The following is a 19,053-nucleotide window of genomic DNA, read 5'->3' on the forward strand; positions in this document are numbered from 1 at the left end:
TCAAGAATCTTCTCTAACACCACAGCTAAAAAGCATCAATTCTACAATGCTCAGTTTTCTTTATAGTCCAACTCTCACATCCATACTATTGGAAAAACCATAGCTTTGACTAGACGGACTTTTGTCAGCAAAGTAATGTCTCTGCTTTTTAATATGCTATCTCAGTTGGTCATAGCTTTTCTTCCAAGGAGCAAGTGTCTTTTAATTTCATGGCTGCAGTCACCATCTGCAGTGAATTTGAAGCCCAAGAAAATAAAGTCTGTCACTGTTTCCACTGTTTCCCTGTCTATTTGCCATGAAGTAATGGGACCAGATGCCATGATCTTAGTTTTTTGAATGTTGAGTTTTAAGCCAGCTTTTCACTCTGCTCTTTCACTTTCATCAAGAGGCTCTTTAGTTCCTCTGCACTTTCTGCCATAAGGGTGGTGTCATCTGTGTATCTGAGGTTATTGATATTTCTCCCGGCAATCTTGATTCCAGCTTGTGCTTCTTCCAGCCCAGCACTTCACGTGATGTACTCTGTATTTAAGTTAAATAAGAAGGGTGACAATATCCAGCCTTGACGTACTCCTTTCCCAATTTGGAAACAGTCTGTTATTCCATGTATGGTTAGAACTCTTCCTTCTTGACCTGCATACAGATTTCTCAGGAGACAGGTCAGGTGGTCTGGTATTCCCATCTCTTGAAGAATTTTCCAGTTTGTTGTGATCTACACAGTCAAAGGCTTTGGTGTAATCAATAAGAAGGAAGTAGATGTTTTTCTGGAATTATCTTATTTTTCTATGATCCAAAGGATGTTGATAATTTGATCTCTGGTTCCTCTGCTTTTTCTAAATCCAGCTCAAACATCTGAAAGCTCACAGTTCATATACTGTTGAAGCCTATCTTGGAGAATTTTGAGCATTACTTTGCCAGTGTGTGAGATGAGTGTAATTGTGCAGTAGTTTGAACATTCTTTGGCACTGCCCTTCTTTGGGACTGGAATGAAAACTGACCTTTTCCAGTCCTGTGGCCACTGCTGAGATTTCCAAATTTGCTGGCATATTGAGCGCAGCACTGTAACAGCATCATCTTTTAAGATTTTAAATAGCTCAACTGGAATTCCATCACCTCCACTAGCTTTGTTCATAGTAATGCTTCCTAAGGCCCACTTGACTTCGCATAAGTGCAGAGCCCTCATGACTAGGATTAGTGCCCTTATAAAAGAGACCCCAGAGAGCTCCCTCACCCCTTCTTCCACATGAGGACACAGAAAGAAGATGCCATCTATGAACCAGGAAGGGGGTCCTCACCAGACATCATATGAGCTGGTGCCTTGACCTTGACTTACAGCCTACTGAACTGTGAGAAATGAATGTCTGTTGATAAGCCACCCAGCCCATGGTGTTTTGTTACAGCAGTCTAAATGGACTAAAACAGGTAAGTAACCAAAAGATTGCCTACTGGGGATTTGAAAATGCATCACAGGCTGGCATAGGCAGAATAATGAGCCCATGAAGACATCCATATCTACTCCCCAAAGTAGTCCACTAGTGAGGACAAAGTGAATACAGTAGGTTACCTGGCAAAGAGGAATTAAGGCGGCAAAGGCCTTTCAGGCTGTGCACCACCTGACCTTAACATGAGGAAATGACCTTGTATTGGGAATGAGCCCAACGTCATCACAGGGTCTTTGTAAGTGGAAGAGGGAGGCAGAGGAGAGAAAACTAGGGAGATGGCACCACGAGAAGGACTGGACCCACTGCTGCCGGAAGAAGCTACAGGAAGAACACAGCAGCTGTGAGTGAACAATGTGGGTGACCTCGAGAAGCTACCAAGTGAGGAAACAGACTTTCCCTGGAGCTCCCAAAGGGAGGCAGCCCCACTGACACCTTGATTTGACCCCCTCGAGACCTGTATCAGGCCACTCACCTCCAAAATTGCCAGATCATAAACCTGTGTTGATTTAAGTACTGTTTATGATAACTGTTTTTTTCCAGCCTCTGATTCCATTTCGCTTTTTTTCCTCTTATGTCTCTATGTAAATGTATAGTCTATCACCTTGGCTCAGTATACATCACCAAAATTCCCCTGAGATTTCATAGTCTCTAACAGTCGGTCACACTTGGGGTGCCCACCTTAAGCCTGTGGTAACCGCAGCAGCGGAAAACTAGCAGGACAAATGCTTGTAAAACCAGAGGTTTTCAAGTCCTCCTCTTCGGGTGTCCCAGGCTAAACTGGATGACTGAGCGGTGACACAGGGGAAAACGACCTTAAGAACTGGTGCTTGAGAAGGAAATTCTAAGACCTGAGGGTTACTCATTCATTCACTTGAGAACAGTAGCTGAGCACCATCTTTGCGCTGGACAGCGGGCACACCAGGTGAGCAAGGCATGGCCAAGGACTGTAGGCCCTCCCCATCTAGACGCAGGAGGCAGCAACAGAAACAAGGAGTGCTGTGAACTATGTCTCCTGTCAGCAAATCATCCAAGTGAAATGATGTTCCAGCTGAATTTGGAAAAACTAGCAGACGTCTGTGGAGCAAACCAAATTCAAGGAAAAGAGACGTATGAGGCAGTGCAGGGCTCTTGTGAACACAATCCCCCATAAACCACCCCACATGGTCTGAAAACAACAGGTAAGTCTCGTGCCCTGCATGCATGTGTGTGCTCAGGCGTGTTGGACTCTCTGGGACTCCATGGACTGCAGCCTCCCAGGCTCTGTCTATGCCTTCCCCCAGAACAGATGCTGCTCCAGGACATCCCTGGCTTGACCTGCTGCAAAATGCAGGAGTCCTGGCTCACCCATCTGTCACACAACAGTATGTTACAAACCTCTGACAGGTAGTAGGTACTCAGTTAAAATTGTTGAGGGAAGGAACAGAAGGAGGGAAGGAGGGGAAACACCCATTTTCAGATCTTCCTCACACCTCACCCTCAGTGCTGAGCTTACTTCAGGGACCACTACTCATCCTCACTCTGACGCTCATCCCATGAGCCACTGTCAGCCCGACTCCCACTTCAGAGGTCCCCAGGACACAGTCCTGCCCATCTCCTCCCCGATGGACCAGACTCCTGCAGTCTGCACCCAACCCTCCCTCTGGTTTTCCTGTACCGCTGTCCATGGCCCAGCACTGGTGAGAGAGAAACTAAGATGCTAGAGCCTCCCTAGAGACTTTCCACAAACCTCCTTCTCCTCTGGAGAACAGGGAGGGAGACCAGGTCACACAAGTGACTATTCCAATGCACCAGAGACTAATCCTCCTTCCAAACCAGGAGAAAGTCACCCTCATTCTCTTTAGAGAAAGAAACAAAGCACCACGATGGTGATGCTTTTTTACAGGCCTCTGGCTCTCACCTAGAAACCCCAGTTTTTTAGAACAATAACATTCTGTGACATGGACAGCTGTCATCTCATTTTCATTTAAAGTGTGATTAAATATCTTAGGAAAAATACCATTTCTTCACTGATCAGTATTTTATAATCCAACGATTGTTTATTTAAACTTTAAACAGGTCCCTATTCTTCCACTCTCTTACTGCTCAATAAGATTACTATTCCTACATGCTACCAGGTATAAAGTCTAGAGCCTGCCAGGGTTCTTACCACAGTGATGACTAATTATAAATATTGGCTGACATTTGCTTCAAAATACGTTCATATCTGTGTGCCATTTCCATGGGTTCCCTGAACTCTGAGCTTTTCATAAAGAAACAAACAAAAGAAAATATCAAGCTAACATGGCAGATATTTCGATCAGCCCAAAGAAGTGGAAACACAACTTTGAAGAGTAAAGAATTTCCAAACCAAGATTTTAAACCAAGAACATATTCAATTCTACAGTCAACAGCACCTGTGACATTTTGCCTGTCATGCATCACTGTCCAGTCTAGACCATTAACAGGGGGATTTGCAATGGCTTCAGATGGTCCTAAGGAAGAAACCTCACCTGTTTCAGAATTTTGCAGAGGACTGCCTGGGCAGAAACCACATAGCCAAAGCCTAACATAAAAAAGAAGTACTTTACACAAACCAAGATGGAAAAGATGAATAGGTGTATGTTTTTTCCTCTATTTGTATGACTGTTTGAGAACCTAATGAGAACAACATTCAGGCTGTGTGTGGGGGAGGTGTGACCCACACAGTGAGCAGCCTACTGCCCCAGCACTTTGTAGACTGTACACTCTCCAGGTCAGAACTTGATTTGTGGCTGTGAACCTAGCTCAGCTAGTTGATGGTTGCCTTTCTCACTCTGCCTCTGACCACGTGTGCAAAAATCCTCGGCTTGGATCATATGGGCCGCATTGCCCACGAAGTGGATTGGCCTGCCCCAGAATGGTTTCTCACCTGTGCATAGCTCTGTGAAAATGCTCCAAAAGGCTTCAGCCCTGGGCTGAGTGTTCTATGTGACTTTCAAGCTGTTCTCACCCATCCAGAGAAGTTGCTTGCACACTTCATCTACCTCTGTGTGCAGAGCAGGCTTGGCGAGCTTCCCATAGTCACTCTGAGCCTTTAATACTCAGTTCTTGATCCCTTTTTCCAGACCAGTTGGTGCCCTTATCTGTATTCCCCTTGTGTCCTGTATCCACCTCTATTATTAATATTCAACAGAGTAATACAAGGATAATAGGTGAATATATATTAGGTTGAAGCTGCATCTTATTTATCTTTGTACCTCCAATGGGCAAACTATGACTAGCATCAAATAGGTTCTCAATAAATATGTAGGTAAAGCAGATGTATGTCACTGCTGAAGCTCTCTCCCATCAAAGGAAAGTTCAGAAAGTAAAGCTAGTCCTGCAAGGGCCTGACCAATCCCAGCTAGAGGCTGGCTGGGTGGGAAGACTTTCCTGCCCCCCTGAAGCCCACAGCTGCTACTCTCTAGTCTTGGTAAGCTGCTGGAGTTTTAATAGCTAGTGAGGGGTGCCTGACTCTATTGTAGCATCACTCTGCCAGTTTGACTTTACTTTTCTCTCAATGTTGGAGATAAAGGACATCTGGTCTGATGAGAATAAGCATCAAATGGGACATTAAACAGATTTGCTGTGCAGAGTCTAACTCTGCAACACATGAGACTGTACAAATCATATCTGGTCCTCAACTTACTCATCCTTAAAATGAGCTGGATGCCACTTTTCACCCACCATCATGGCTATAATAAAAAGACAATAATGTGTCAGGGAGGATATGGAGAAATTAGAACCTCCATATAATGCTGGTGGGAATGTCAGATGGTGCAGCTGCTTTGGAATATAGTGACAGTTCCTCAAAAGTTGAAATGAGAGTCTTCAGCAATTTCATTCCCAGGTACTAACCCAAGAAAAATAAAAACATGTTTCCAGACAAAAACTTGTACACAAATGTTCATAGCAGCATTATTCATAATAGCCAAAAAACATAGAAACAACCAATGAATTAACCAATGAATGAATAAATGAAATGTGGTATATCCGTATGATGAAATATTATTCAGAAAAGGGACAAGGTACTGATACATGCTACAATATGGATAAAAATTGAAGACTATGCAAAATGAAAGAAGAAATGGGGACTGTTTCACGAGTACAAGATCTTTGGGTGTGATGAAAACGTTTCATAATTAGAGATGATTACACAACACTGTGGAAACACTAAACACAGTAAAATATACTCTTTAAAATGCTTAGTTTTATGTCATGTGAATTTACCTCAATTAAAAAAAAAAACCTTTGAGTTGAAGAAGTGTTTTTTTAACCCAGCCTAGATTAATCTTTTACAGAGTCATAAAATATCATTTTTAATACATTTTTAGTGGAAAGGAGGGCCCCCAAAAACTTTCTGCAGCCCTGCTTGGAGTGGAGGCTGACTGTCCCACTAGAAAGGGACCCATCACATAGAAATATGACTGACTGAAACAAAGTATCCTTATTTTAACACCAGGCTGGGATGGCCTTTAGAAACTAAAACAAATGAAATCAGTAATGATTACTAATTTTTCAGTCAGCCTCTTTTCTTCATTCATCTGGATACTGCTAGACATTCTGCCTACAAAGGAGGCCTCCCCATTTTACAGATATGCAAAGTGAGGCTGCTGAGAGAAGGTACTTGGTTTACCGAAGTCACAGAGCATGGGACAGCAAGAACCAAGGAATCACATCCAAGTTTGTGTGTCTGACTTTTTCTACTATACCATGCGGCCTCCTACAAAGGGGTATTTGGTTCTTACACAAAAGCATCTCAGCTATAGCAAACCCTGAAAGTTGTGCCTTAGCCTGAGCTCAGTATCTGAAAACAGTCACCATGGGCTTTCCTAAATGTGCATGCACTTAAATGTGGGCAGGACTACCAGGAGGCTCTGCAGACGACCTTGTAGAGACAACAGACCATAAAAAACGTCAGAGATGATAAAGAGGAGCACAAATAGGATCAGAAAAGTCTGTGGACTGTCACTGGGGGCATTTGCTTTCCTTAGCCTGAAACCATCACTGATCAATTTCACTTGTGGACTGACAGCTAATCATTTTCTGATCTCATTAGCTGGTCCAGGGCTTAAGTGTGTTAGTGAGTCTGGGAGGGAAAGTAGGTTTCACTCCAACTAGCAAAGGGGTGGGGAAAACAAGTCTCACACACTTGACTCTCTAGAAAGTTCTGTGCGAATCAGCAAGTTCAAGATTTGCTTGCATAAAGGTCAGTAGCAGGCTTGTAAACCCAACCTAGAGGGCTGCCCTTTGCGAAACAGGTGAAGGAGGGGGTGCTTTTAGACCCAGATACAGGAAGATGACCTTTCGGAATCTATGCCCAATTACCCGGTTAAACAAAAAGAGCCCCAGGCACCTCTCTGGATACCATATTTTATCATCTTTTGGCTGTGGACAGTTTCCAAGAAAGCTGTCCTGTTGAAAAATTGCTGGGTGGTGAGAGAAATCAGCAAAAGGTGCATATTTGTAAACAGAATCTCTAAAATTCATTATTTTTCCCAGAAGGGATTAAGGCCAGCTCCACCGCCACTGGATAAAAATGGCTTTGACAGCTGTGGCTGTCATTCGGATGACAAATGTATTTTTCTTTGCTTCCCAGAGTGCACATCTCTTGACACACTCACGATGAGGCGATGTTAATTGCTAAGCCCCATTGGAAAAAGAGAAGAGCGCTAACAACGCACACATTTTAATGAGAGGGTCTGTGCCACCAAGAAGGGTTGGTCTAAACACTTTGCTCAACTGCCTGTTCTCCAAGGAGAGTTTTCTGTCTCATGGAGAATATGGGGAGCAGGGGTGTGATAAGCAAAGACGGTGTGACTGCTGAGCTGCCCAGAGCAGGTTAAGAGTCGTCCTTGAGAACTGTTACTTTTGGGGTGGGGGGGTAGCCTGTTCTCAGGGGAGGCAGCTAGTACAAGAACGAAGCTGGTGTGGAGAAGATGCAGGCAAGCCTGGCAGATATGAATGCAGCAGGGTCTATACTGGATGCTCAACTGCCTTGACCCCACCCCTGTCTTCTTCTAGCCCAGATCCCTGTGGCCCACATTCCGCCCCCCATTCCATGCTGAGTGACTCAGGCCAGGGCCTGGGAAATCCAGAAGGGACCACAGAGATCAGTTGCAGTTGGGGGTGGCAAATACTTGCCCCTGCGCCTCCTCTTTCACCTCCTGTGCCCAGATCAGACATCACTGATTGATCACATTGCTCCATCTTTTTGACCCTAAATGCAATCTCAGAATTCGCTTTAGCTCAGCATTCCAAAAGCCACCAAGACAGTCAGTCAATACACCAGATAAAACTTGTTTTCCAATTTAAGTTTTGTCTAACTTCATCTGATTTTTTCTATTTTAACACATTTCTTACTTATTTGCTAAAGATTACATAGTACACTAATATTCTTGATTTTTTTTTCTTCTGCCCCGGACTCGTCGGCTTAAAAAAAAAAAAACAACAGCTTTATTGAGATATAATCCACATACCATAAATAAACCACTTTAAAGTGTACAAATCAGTGATTTTTAGTATATTTCTAAGGTTGTGCAACCTTCATCACTGTCTAATTTCAGGACATTTTAAATCACCCCAACAAGACACCCCCCCAAACCCATTAGTAGTCAATCCTCACTCCCCACTTCTCCCTAGTCCCTTGCAACCACTAATCTACTTTCTTTCTCTTGGGATTTGCCTCCTCTGGACATTTCATTAAATAGAATTAGGCAACATGCAAATTTTCTGTCTTAAAGTTTCATTTTTTTCTGTTATCAATTATTGTTATTATTATCATGATTATTATTATTACTTTTGGCCACAGCTTGAGGGATCTTAGTTCCCCAACCAGAGATCTAACCCTATTCCTCAGCAGTGAAAGTGAGGAGGAGTCTTAACCACTGGACTGCCAGGAAATTCTCTCCTGATTTTGAAAGAAAGCAACACATCACTGTGGCTCCTACAAGTGTCCCAGGCCCCAGGCACTGAGTCTATGGGAGAAACTGGCCGCACCTCCCACCCCCTGGAGCAGGGCCAACCCTGCAGCCACCACACACGCCTCTGCCAGTTTCTGACACCTTCTGGGCAGGTGCCCAAAGGGCCAGGTCCTGAGAGTGAACAAGTGCCAGCCACCACCCGCCCAGGCCCACCACCGTGTCATGCCGGTCCACCCTGCTCCCCACTGCCCTGCTCATGGCACTGACCCAGAAGTTAGATGCAACTCATCCTCGACTCAGCCCACCCTGCGAGGCCCAGAGCTTTGATCCCAGGCCAGGCGTGTCTGCCTGGTCTCTTTCTCACTTACAACCATTCCCTCCAGAGAGTTTCCTTATGCAGAAAGGATGTCCACCATGGGGCTGAATCCCAGGGTGGGCCAGCTTACAAGTAAATGTGCCACCCCTAACAACTCTCTTTGGCTTCCTCTGTCACCAACAGGCCATTCTGGAGGCCCTGCAGAGCCCTGCTTGGACAGCAGGCACAGGAAGCCCAAACTTGTGCCTTTGTCACTTTTCCTGGCTCCTCCTCCCCAGTCTGTTCCCAGAAAACTCCTTCTGTTCCCTGAGCCTCTCCATCTGGAGGGATGGGAAAGGGAGACTGTCAGACCCTCTGAAGGGACTTCCAGAAACTGCGGTGGGGAGACAGACTTTGAGGAGAGGACCACACAATGGAGGCCTCAGGGAATTTACATTTCCTGCCTGTGATTAAGTATCCGACAGGCTGAAGGGAGAGCTGACAGAAGGAGGCCTGGCCAGGAGAGTCTGCAAGGCTCAGGACAGTTCCAAGACCCATTAGCCTGCAGGGGATGGTGCAGTGGGTGGGGTTCAGGCGACCATCACTCCTGGGTCCTACCCCTCTCTCTGTTCCTCTCCATCTCTGGATCCCTCAACCCTTTCAAAACTTCTACAAAGAGTCAATCTACAAGTAGTTATCAGATCTCTTGTTCATTCATGCATTTGTTCACCTACCTTTTTCCAAGTTCAGGATGTGCCCTGTGCTAGAGGCCAGAAATGCAGACATGAACCAGGTGTGGCCCTCAGCAACAAGTGGACCGGGGGACATTTCAAGCAGGGAACAGCTCAATAAGGTGACCTGGTGAGAGCATCAAGGGAAGAAGGTTAGTTCTTCCTGAAAGTGGGGCTCAGCATCAGGAAAGGCTTTAAGGAGTGTACTGCTTTGCTAGGGCTTCCATAACAAAATAGCACAGTCTAGGGGACTTAACAGAGAAGGCAATGGCAACCCACTCCAGTACTCTTGCCTGCAAAATCCCACGGACGGAGGAGCCTGGTAGGCTGCAGTCCACGGAGTTGCTAACAGTCAGACACGACTGAGAGACTTCACTTTCACTTTTCACTTTCATGCATTGGAGAAGGAAATGGCAACCCACTCCAGTGTTCTTGCCTGGAGAATCCCAGGGACAGCAGAGCCTGGTGGGCTGCTGTCTATGGGATGGCACAGAGTCAGACACGACTGAAGCGACTTAGCAGCAGCAGCAGCAGCAGGGGGCTTAAACAACAGAAATGTATTTCCTTGCCATTCTGGAGGCTAGAAGTCAAAGATCAAGGTGTAGGCAGGGTTGTTTTCTCCCAAAGCTTCTTTCCCTACCTCGCAAGTGGCCTTTCCTTATGTATACACATCCTCGATATCTCTACGTATATCCAAATATAAGGACACCAGTCAGACTGGGTTAGGGCCCACCCTAAGTTCTCAGTTTAATTTAATCACCCCTTTAAAGATCTTATGTTCAAATACAGTTCCATTCTAAGGCTCCAGAATTTAGAGCTTCAACATAGGAATTCAGAGGAGACACAATTCATCCCATAACTCAGAGGCTGTCTTTGGCTGTGCCTTGAAAGCAGAGCCGGAAATAGCCAGATGCACAGAACAGGGACCTACTCTTGATGTCAAGCTCAGCAGAGCAAAGACCCAGAGAAATTAAACACCTGTCTCCTTTGGGGAGCGGCAAGAGTTCTGATGAGTGGAAACACAGGACAGAGGTCAGAAGAAAATGCCACCGCATTCAAGAGGGCTGTGTGTTTGCTGGCAGTTGTGCACATGCCAATGGATAGTGGCTTAGAGTTCAGATTCTGAGAGTCCTCATGTGTAGACTGACTGCACACAAAATCTTACTTATTGAGATTAAATCTTATTCATTAAGATTAAATAAAATAAAGGTCATTAAATACCTAGTGTTTAGAACAGACATTTAGCACTCTTAGATGGGGTGCTTTCCTTCCCCACTTCTGTATTTCTTTACACCTTTCGGTGACCATACATTAGTTTTAAACTGAAAACATCAGCTTATAAAATAGTAGAGGCAGCAAGCGCTGAGGAATTTAGAAGGGTGAGAAAATCCATTCCATGCTGCTGTCTAATCATCAAGAATTTACTGGGTTTAGTTCTCTGCTCGGAGGGGGACAAAAATCTAAGGCAGGCTCCTGCTGCAGTGGAGTTGACAGCTCATTTGGGAATGTTCCTCAGAAGATGAGCCCACCCCCAGGAGGCTGGCAGGGGTGATGCAATTGTAATCACGGCCCTCGATCCTCTAACCCCCAGGAGGCACAGTACTCAGAACTGGTAGCTGAATCAAAGCATGAGGGACAGAAATGACTTAAAAGACCTCCCAGAAAGTGGCTGACAGCCAGAAGCTCTCTTGGAAAGGGCTCAGAGCTCACCTTCAGATTTTCTTGAAATTGTAACTGAACAAAAGCTTGGAAAATCTGAGTGTGCCGGTCTCTGAGAGGGATGTGGATGGAGCTGTGAGCTTGGAGCCAGAGGATCAAACCCGAGTTCTGGCTCTGCCTTTTCTAAGCTGGCAACTCTGGTGGAATCCCTGGTCAATGAATCTTTCTGAGGGATTGATTCCTTCATCTCTGAAATCAAGAGCAGGTTACGATCCACTTCCATCTGCCTTACTATCAAATAGGGCAATGGAAGAGAACACGCTCTGAGACCCCAAAGTTCTACACACCCTTAGCGGTCCTCCAGAAGGGCAAGGCCCTTGGGCTTCCCAGGGTGGAAGTGCAAAGACATCTCCCTAGTCCCAGCGTGAGTGTACGTGGAAAGTGTCCAGTTGCTGGTGGGAACAGACTGCCTGAACTCTCTGGCTGGGTTCTGTGTGTTGTCAGTACTGCCCAGGTCATTCCACTGTGAGACCAGAGTTGAGAAGCACAGCTTATAGGCCAAACTGACCAGGCTGCTTGACTCCTTCACCAAAACACACTTCCTTCCACAGTTGCCATGGTAGAGGAATATCTCTCTTCCCAAAACACTTTCTCAACAGTCAAAGCCTTCCACTTAATCACAAGGGCTCTGGGTCTCAAAATCTAGTGTGTGCAAGACACACCAGAGATACTTGTCCAAGAGGAAGAGGCCTGGGCTTAGGCCTAACCCTAACCACCCCCAACCACTCCTACAGAGATTCTGATTCAGTCAGTCTGAGAAGTAGCTCAGGAAATCTCCATTTAATCACATATAGTATAAACACATGTTTGCCAACAAGGGTCCATCTAGTCAAGGCTATGGTTTTTCCAGTAGTCATGTAGGGATGTGAGAGTCGGACTATAAAGAAAGCTGAGCACCAAAGGATTGATGCTTTTGAACTGTGGTGTTGGAGAAGACTCTCGAGAGTCCCTTGGTCTGCAAGGAGATCCAACCAGTCCATCCTAAAGGAAATTAGTCCTGAATATGCACTGGAAGGACCGATGTTGAAGCTGAAACTCCAGTACTTTGGCCACCTGATGTGAAGAGCTGACTCATTTGAAAAGACCCTGATGCCGGGAAAGATTGAAGGTGGGAGGAGAAGGGGACGACAGAGGATGAGATGGTTGGATGGCATCACCAACTCAACGGACATGAGTTTGAGTAAACTCCGGGAGTTGGTGATGGACAAGGAGGCCTGGTGTACTGCAGTCCATGGGGTCACAAAGAGTCAGACCGAGCTGAGTGACTGAACTGAACTGAGTGTAACGAGAATTCACTGGACTCAAAAGAGAAAAAAACAAACTCAGGGAGGAGCCAAGATGGCGGAGGAGTAGGACGGGGAGAACACTTTCTCCCCCACAAATTCATCAAAAGAGCATTTAAAAGCCGAGTAAATTCCACAAAACAACTTCTGAATGCTGGCAGAGGACATCAGGCACCCAGAAAAGCAACCCAAGTCTTACAAAGGAGGTAGGAAAAAATATAAAAGACAAAAAAAGAGACAAAAGAGGGAGGGACGGAGTTCCGTCCCGGGAAGGGAGTCTTAAAAAGAGAGAAGTTTCCAAACATCGGGAAACCTTCTCACTGCCGAATCTGTGCTGAACTTTGGAAGCACAGAGGGCAACATAACAGGGAGGGAAAATAAATAAACAATTAAAACTCACAGATTGCGAGCCCTACGGTAACTCCCCCAGCGGAGAAGCAGCACAGACGCCTGCACACGCCATTAGCAAGCTGGGGCTGGGCAGGGAGGCGCATCGCCGGCTGCATCGCGGAGTAAGGACCTGGCCTGAAAACCCTGAGCACTATCTGAGCGAAATAATCTGGGCTAGCAAACCAGACTGTGGGATATCTATCACGCGAAAAGCCAGCCCTAACCTAAGACACCGCCAGGCCCATGCATGGAACAAAGGACTGAACAGAGATAGATGGCTGCAGACCTTCCCCCTCCGGTGACACACAGTCAGAGCCGGAAGGGGGCAATCACAGCCCCAGAGAGACATTATCTATAAAACTGTAAGCAGGCTTCTTTGCTAACTAAAACTTCTTGGGGGTCTGGACGGTCAACATCTCCCTGAGAAGGTGCGCCGGTTGTACACCTAGATAACCGAGCAGCGGGGAGGCGATAAGTTGCAGCAATCGCGCTCACTAAACACCTCATCACCTGAGCTGCTCAGACCTGGGAAGGGCACAAAACGCAGGCCCAACTGTGTCTGCGCCTCTGGGGACTGCCCGAGTGCCTGAACCTGAGCAGCTTGGACCTGGGAGGTGCAGGCAGCCCAGGGCCGGCCACGGATAGTTCCCGGCGGAACAATCTAGAGCCTGAGTAGTGTGGGCAGGGAGGCTACACACGCCGTGAGCGGGGGCAGACCCAGTGTGGCTGAGGCACTGCGAGCACGCGCCAGTGTTACTTGTTTGCAGCATCCCTCCCTCCCTCCCCACAGCGCGACTGAACAAGTGAGCCTAAAAAGAAAAAAAAAAAAAAAGTTTCCTCCACCGTCCCCTTTGTGTCAGGGTGGAAACCAGACACTGAAGAGACCAGCAAACAGAAGAAGCTATAACAGAGGGAACCGCCTTGGAAGCTACAGGCAATAGATTAAAACCCTGTGGTTAGTACCGGCTACATAGGAAGGGACCTATATGTCTTGAGAAATACAAGTCGGACCAAGGAACTAGCCGAAAATGAGCTGAACCCACAATACTCACAACAAAATCAGAGAAAGTCCTCGATATATTTTTGCTATTTTTACGATCATTCTTTCTTTTTTTTTTTTTTTCTAATTTTATTTTATTTTTAAACTTTACATAATTGTATTAGTTTTGCCAAATATTAAAATGAATCCACCACAGGTTTACATGTGTTCCCCATCCTGAACCCTCCTCTCTCCTCCCTCCCCATACCATCCCTCTGGGTCGTCCCAGTGCACTAGCCCCAAGCATCCAGTATCGTGCATCGAACCTGGACTGGCAGCTCGTTTCTTACATGATATTTTACATGTTTCAATGCCATTCTCCCAAATCTTCCCACCCTTTCCCTCTCCCACAGAGTCCATAAGACTGTTCTATACATCAGTGTCTCTTTTGCTGTCTCGTATACAGGATTATTGTTACCATCTTTCTAAATTCCATATATATGCATTAGTATACTGTATTTATGTTTTTCTTTCTGGCTTACTTCACTCTGTATAATAGGCTCCAGTTTCATCCACCTCATTAGAACTGATTCAAATGTACTCTTTTTAATGGCTGAGTAATACTCCATTGTGTATATGTACCACTGCTTTCTTATCCATTCATCTGCTGATGGACATCTAGGTTGCTTCCATGTCCTGGCTATTATAAACAGTGCTGCGATGAACATTGGGGTACACGTGTCTCTTTCCCTTCTGGTTTCCTCAGTGTGTATGCCCAGCAGTGGAATTGCTGGATCATAAGGCAGTTCTATTTCCAGTTTTTAAGGAATCTCCACACTGTTCTCCATAGTGGCTGTACTAGTTTGCATTCCCACCAACAGTGTAAGAGGGTTCCCTTTTCTCCACACCCTCTCCAGCATTTATTATTTGTAGACTTTTGGATCGCAGCCATTCTGATTGGTGTGAAATGGTACCTCATAGTGGTTTTGATTTGCATTTCTCTGATAATGAGTGATGTTGAGCATCTTTTCATGTGTTTGTTAGCCCTCTGTATGTCTTCTTTGGAGAAATGTCTATTTAGTTCTTTGGCCCATTTTTTGATTGGGTCGTTTATTTTTCTGGAGTTGAGCTGTAGGAGTTGCATGTATATTTTTGAGATTAGTTGTTTGTCAGTTGCTTCATTTGCTATTATTTTCTCCCATTCTGAAGGCTGCCTTTTCACCTTGCTAATAGTTTCCTTTGATGTGTAGAAGCTTTTAAGGTTAATTAGGTCCCATTTGTTTATTTTTGCTTTTATTTCCAATATTCTGGGAGGTGGGTCATAGAGGATCCTGCTGTGATGTATGTCAGAGAGTGTTTTGCCTATGTTCTCCTCTAGGAGTTATATAGTTTCTGGTCTTACGTTTAGATCTTTGATCCATTTTGAGTTTATTTTTGTGTATGGTGTTAGAAAGTGGTCTAGTTTCATTCTTTTACAAGTGGTTGACCAGATTTCCCAGCACCACTTGTTAAAGAGACTGTCTTTAATCCATTGTATATTCTTGCCTCCTTTGTCAAAGATAAGGTGTCCATATGTGCGTGGATTTATCTCTGGGCTTTCTATTTTATTCCATTGATCAATATTTCTGTCTTTGTGCCAGTACCATACTGTCTTGATAACTGTGGCTTTGTAGTAGAGCCTGAAGTCAGGTAGGTTGATTCCTCCAGTTCCATTCTTCTTTCTCAAGGTCACTTTGGCTATTCGAGGTTTTTTGTATTTCCTCATTCTTTCTTTCTTTTTTTTTTTTTAATTTTTTAAAAAAAATGTAAGTCCTCTATTATTCCTTTAATTTTCACTTTTATAACCTATTACTTTGCAAAAAAGAAGAGACCCTATTTTTTTTTTCTTCAGCAAACTTCACATATATATTTTTTATAATTTTTTGACCTTTTTTTTTTTCTTCTTTTCTTTAACATTGTATTTTTGAAATTCCAAACTCTACTCTAGATTTTTAATTTTAGCTTTTTGGTATTTGTTATCAATTTTGTACCTATAGATTTTTTATAATTTCTGTGACTTTTTTTTTTCTCTGTTCCTTTCTCTTCTTCTTTTATATAACATTGTATATCTGAAATTCCAAACTCTACTCTAGATTTATAATTTATGCTTTTTGGGATTTGATATCAATTTTGTACCTGTATTTTCTTTATAATTTTTGTGACATTGTTTGTTTTTGTTTTTTTCTCTCTTTCTTTTTCTTCTTCTTTTTTTTAACATTGTATTTTTGAAATTCCAAACTCTACTCTAGATTTTTAACTTTTGCTTTTTGGTATTAGTTATCAATTTTGTACCTATATTTTCTTTATAATTTTCGCGACCTTGTTTGTTTTTGTTTGTTCGTTTTTTCTCTCTTTCTTTTCCTTCTTCTTTTCTTTAACATCGTATTTTTAAAATTCCAAACTCTACTCTAGACTTTTAATTTTTGCTTTTATATATTTGTTACCAATTTTGTACCTTTAAGAACCCAGTCTTCAGTACTCATTTTTCACTAGGGAACGAGATTACTGGCTTAACTGCTCTCTCTCCCTTTGGACTCTCCTTTTTCTCCACCAGGTCGCCTGTGTCTCCTCCCTAACCCCTCTCTACTCTACCCAACTCTGTGAATTTCTGTGTGTTCCAGACAGTGGAGAACACTTAGGGAACTGATTACTGGCTGGATCTGTCTCCCTCCTTTTCATTCCCCCCTTTTATCCTTCTGTCCACCTCTGTCTCCTTCCTCCGTCTTCTCTGTATAACTTCGTGAACATCTCTGAGCGGTCCCGTTGTGGAGTGCACATAAGGAAGTGATTATTGGCTAGCTCACTCTCTCCACTATTGATTCCACCTCATCTCATTCGGGTCACCTCTAACTCCTTCCTCCCTCTTCTCTTCATGTAACGCTGTGAACCTCTCTGGGTGACCCTCATGGTAGAGAAACTTTTCATCTTTAATGTAGATGTTTTATCAATGGTGCTGTATAGAAGGAGAAGTTTTGAAACTATTGTAAAAATAAGACCAGTAACTGGAAGCAGGAGGCTTAAATCCAAACCCTGACTCCAGGGAACTCCTGACTCCAGGGAACATTAATTGACAGGAGCTCATCAAACACCTCCATACCGACACTGAAACCAAGCACCACACAAGGGCCAACAAGTTCCAGGGCAAGACATACCAAGCAAATTCTCCAGCAACAAAGGAACACAGCCCTGAGCTTCAAGATACAGGCTGCCCAAAGTCACCCCAAAACCATAGACATCTCATAACTCATTACTGGACATTTCATTGAACTCCAGAGAGAAGAAATACAGCTCCACCCACCAGAACGCCGACACAAGCTTCCCTAACCAGGAAACCTTGACAAGCCACCTGTACAAACCCACACACAGTGAGGAAATGCCACAATAAAGAGAACTCCACAAACTGCCAGAATACAGAAAGGACATCCCAAAATCAACAATTTAAACAAGTTGAAGAGACAGAGGAATACCCAGCAGAGAAAGGAACAGGATAAATGCCCACCAAACCAAACAAAAGAGGAAGAGATAGGGAATCTACCTGATAAAGAATTCCGAATAATGATAGTGAAATTGATCCAAAATCTTGAAATCAAAATGGAATCACAGATAAATAGCCTGGAGACAAGGATTGAGAAGATGCAAGAAAGGTTTAACAAGGACCTAGAAGAAATAAAAAAGAGTCAATATATAATGAATAATGCAATAAATGAAATTAAAAACACTCTGGAGGCAACAAATAGAATAACAGAGGCAGAAGATAGGATTAGTGAATTAGAAGATAGAATGGCAGAAATAAATGATTCAGAGAGGATAAAAGAAAAACGAATTAAAAGAAATGAGGACAATCTCAGAGACCTCCAGGACAATATTAAACGCTACAACATTCGAATCATAGGGGTCCCAGAAGAAGAAGACAAAAAGAAAGACCATGAGAAAATACTTGAGAAGATAATAGTTGAAAACTTCCCTAAAATGGGGAAGGAAATAATCACCCAAGTCCAAGAAACCCAGAGAGTCCCAAACAGGATAAACCCAAGGCGAAACACCCCAAGACACATATTAATCAAATTAACAAAGATCAAACACAAAGAACAAATATTAAAAGCAGCAAGGGAAAAACAACAAATAACACACAAGGGAATTCCCATAAGGATAACAGCTGATCTTTCAATAGAAACTCTTCAAGCCAGGAGGGAATGGCAAGACATACTTAAAATGATGAAAGAAAATAACCTACAGCCCAGATTATTGTAGCCAGCAAGGATCTCATTCAAGTATGAAGGAGAAATCAAAAGCTTTTCAGACAAGCAAAAGCTGAGAGAATTCTGCACCACCAAACCAGCTCTCCAACAAATACTAAAGGATGTTCTCTAGACAGGAAACACAAAAATGGTGTATAAATTTGAACCCAAAACAATAAAGTAAATGGCAATGGGATCATACTTATCAGTAATTACCTTAAATGTAAATGGGTTGAATGCCCCAACCAAAAGACAAAGACTGGCTGAATGGATACAAAAACAAGACCCCTACATATGTTGTCTACAAGAGACCCACTTCAAAACAGGAGACACATACAGACTGAAAGTAAAGGGCTGGAAAAAGATTTTCCATGCAAATAGGGACCAAAAGAAAGCAGGAGTAGCAATACTCATATCAGATAAAATAGACTTTAAAACAAAGGCTGTGAAAAGAGACAAAGATGGTCACTACATAATGATCAAAGGATCAATCCAAGAAGAAGATATAACAATTATAAATATATATGCACCCAACACAGGAGCACCACAGTATGTAATACAAATGCTAACAAGTATGAAAGGAGAAATTAACAATAACACAATAATAGTGGGAGACTTTAATACCCCACTCACACCTATGGATAGAGCAACTAAACAGAAAATTAACAAGGAAACACAAACTTTAAATGATACAATAGACCAGTTAGACCTAATTGATATCTATAGGACATTTCATCCCAAAACAATGAATTTCACCTTTTTCTCAGGCGCACATGGAACCTTCTCCAGGATAGATCACATCCTGGGCCATAAATCTAGCCTTGGTAAATTCAAAAAAATAGAAATCATTCCAAGCATCTTTTCTGACCACAAGGCAGTAAGATTAGATCTCAATTACAGGAGAAAAACTACTAAAAATTCCAACATATGGAGGCTGAACAACACGCTGCTGAATAACCAACAAATCACAGAAGAAATCAAAAAAGAAATCAAAATTTGCATAGAAATGAATGAAAATGA

The 19,053-nt window shown here is 43.6% G+C and overlaps 1 long non-coding RNA gene across 5 annotated transcripts in view; it reads right to left on the reverse strand.

Moving 5' to 3' along the window:
- Nucleotides 1-19,053, reverse strand: part of LOC139176414 (uncharacterized) — a 544,804-nt gene that overhangs the window by 159,957 nt on the left and 365,794 nt on the right. For all 5 annotated transcript variants that reach the window (XR_011560878.1, XR_011560877.1, XR_011560876.1 and 2 more), the window contains one exon: nucleotides 9,389-9,512. This is a non-coding gene — a long non-coding RNA (uncharacterized lncRNA). The remainder of the gene's footprint in view (nucleotides 1-9,388; nucleotides 9,513-19,053) is intronic.

Source organism: Bos indicus, chromosome 2 (assembly GCF_029378745.1).
Source record: "Bos indicus isolate NIAB-ARS_2022 breed Sahiwal x Tharparkar chromosome 2, NIAB-ARS_B.indTharparkar_mat_pri_1.0, whole genome shotgun sequence".
Taxonomy (NCBI): domain Eukaryota; kingdom Metazoa; phylum Chordata; class Mammalia; order Artiodactyla; family Bovidae; genus Bos; species Bos indicus.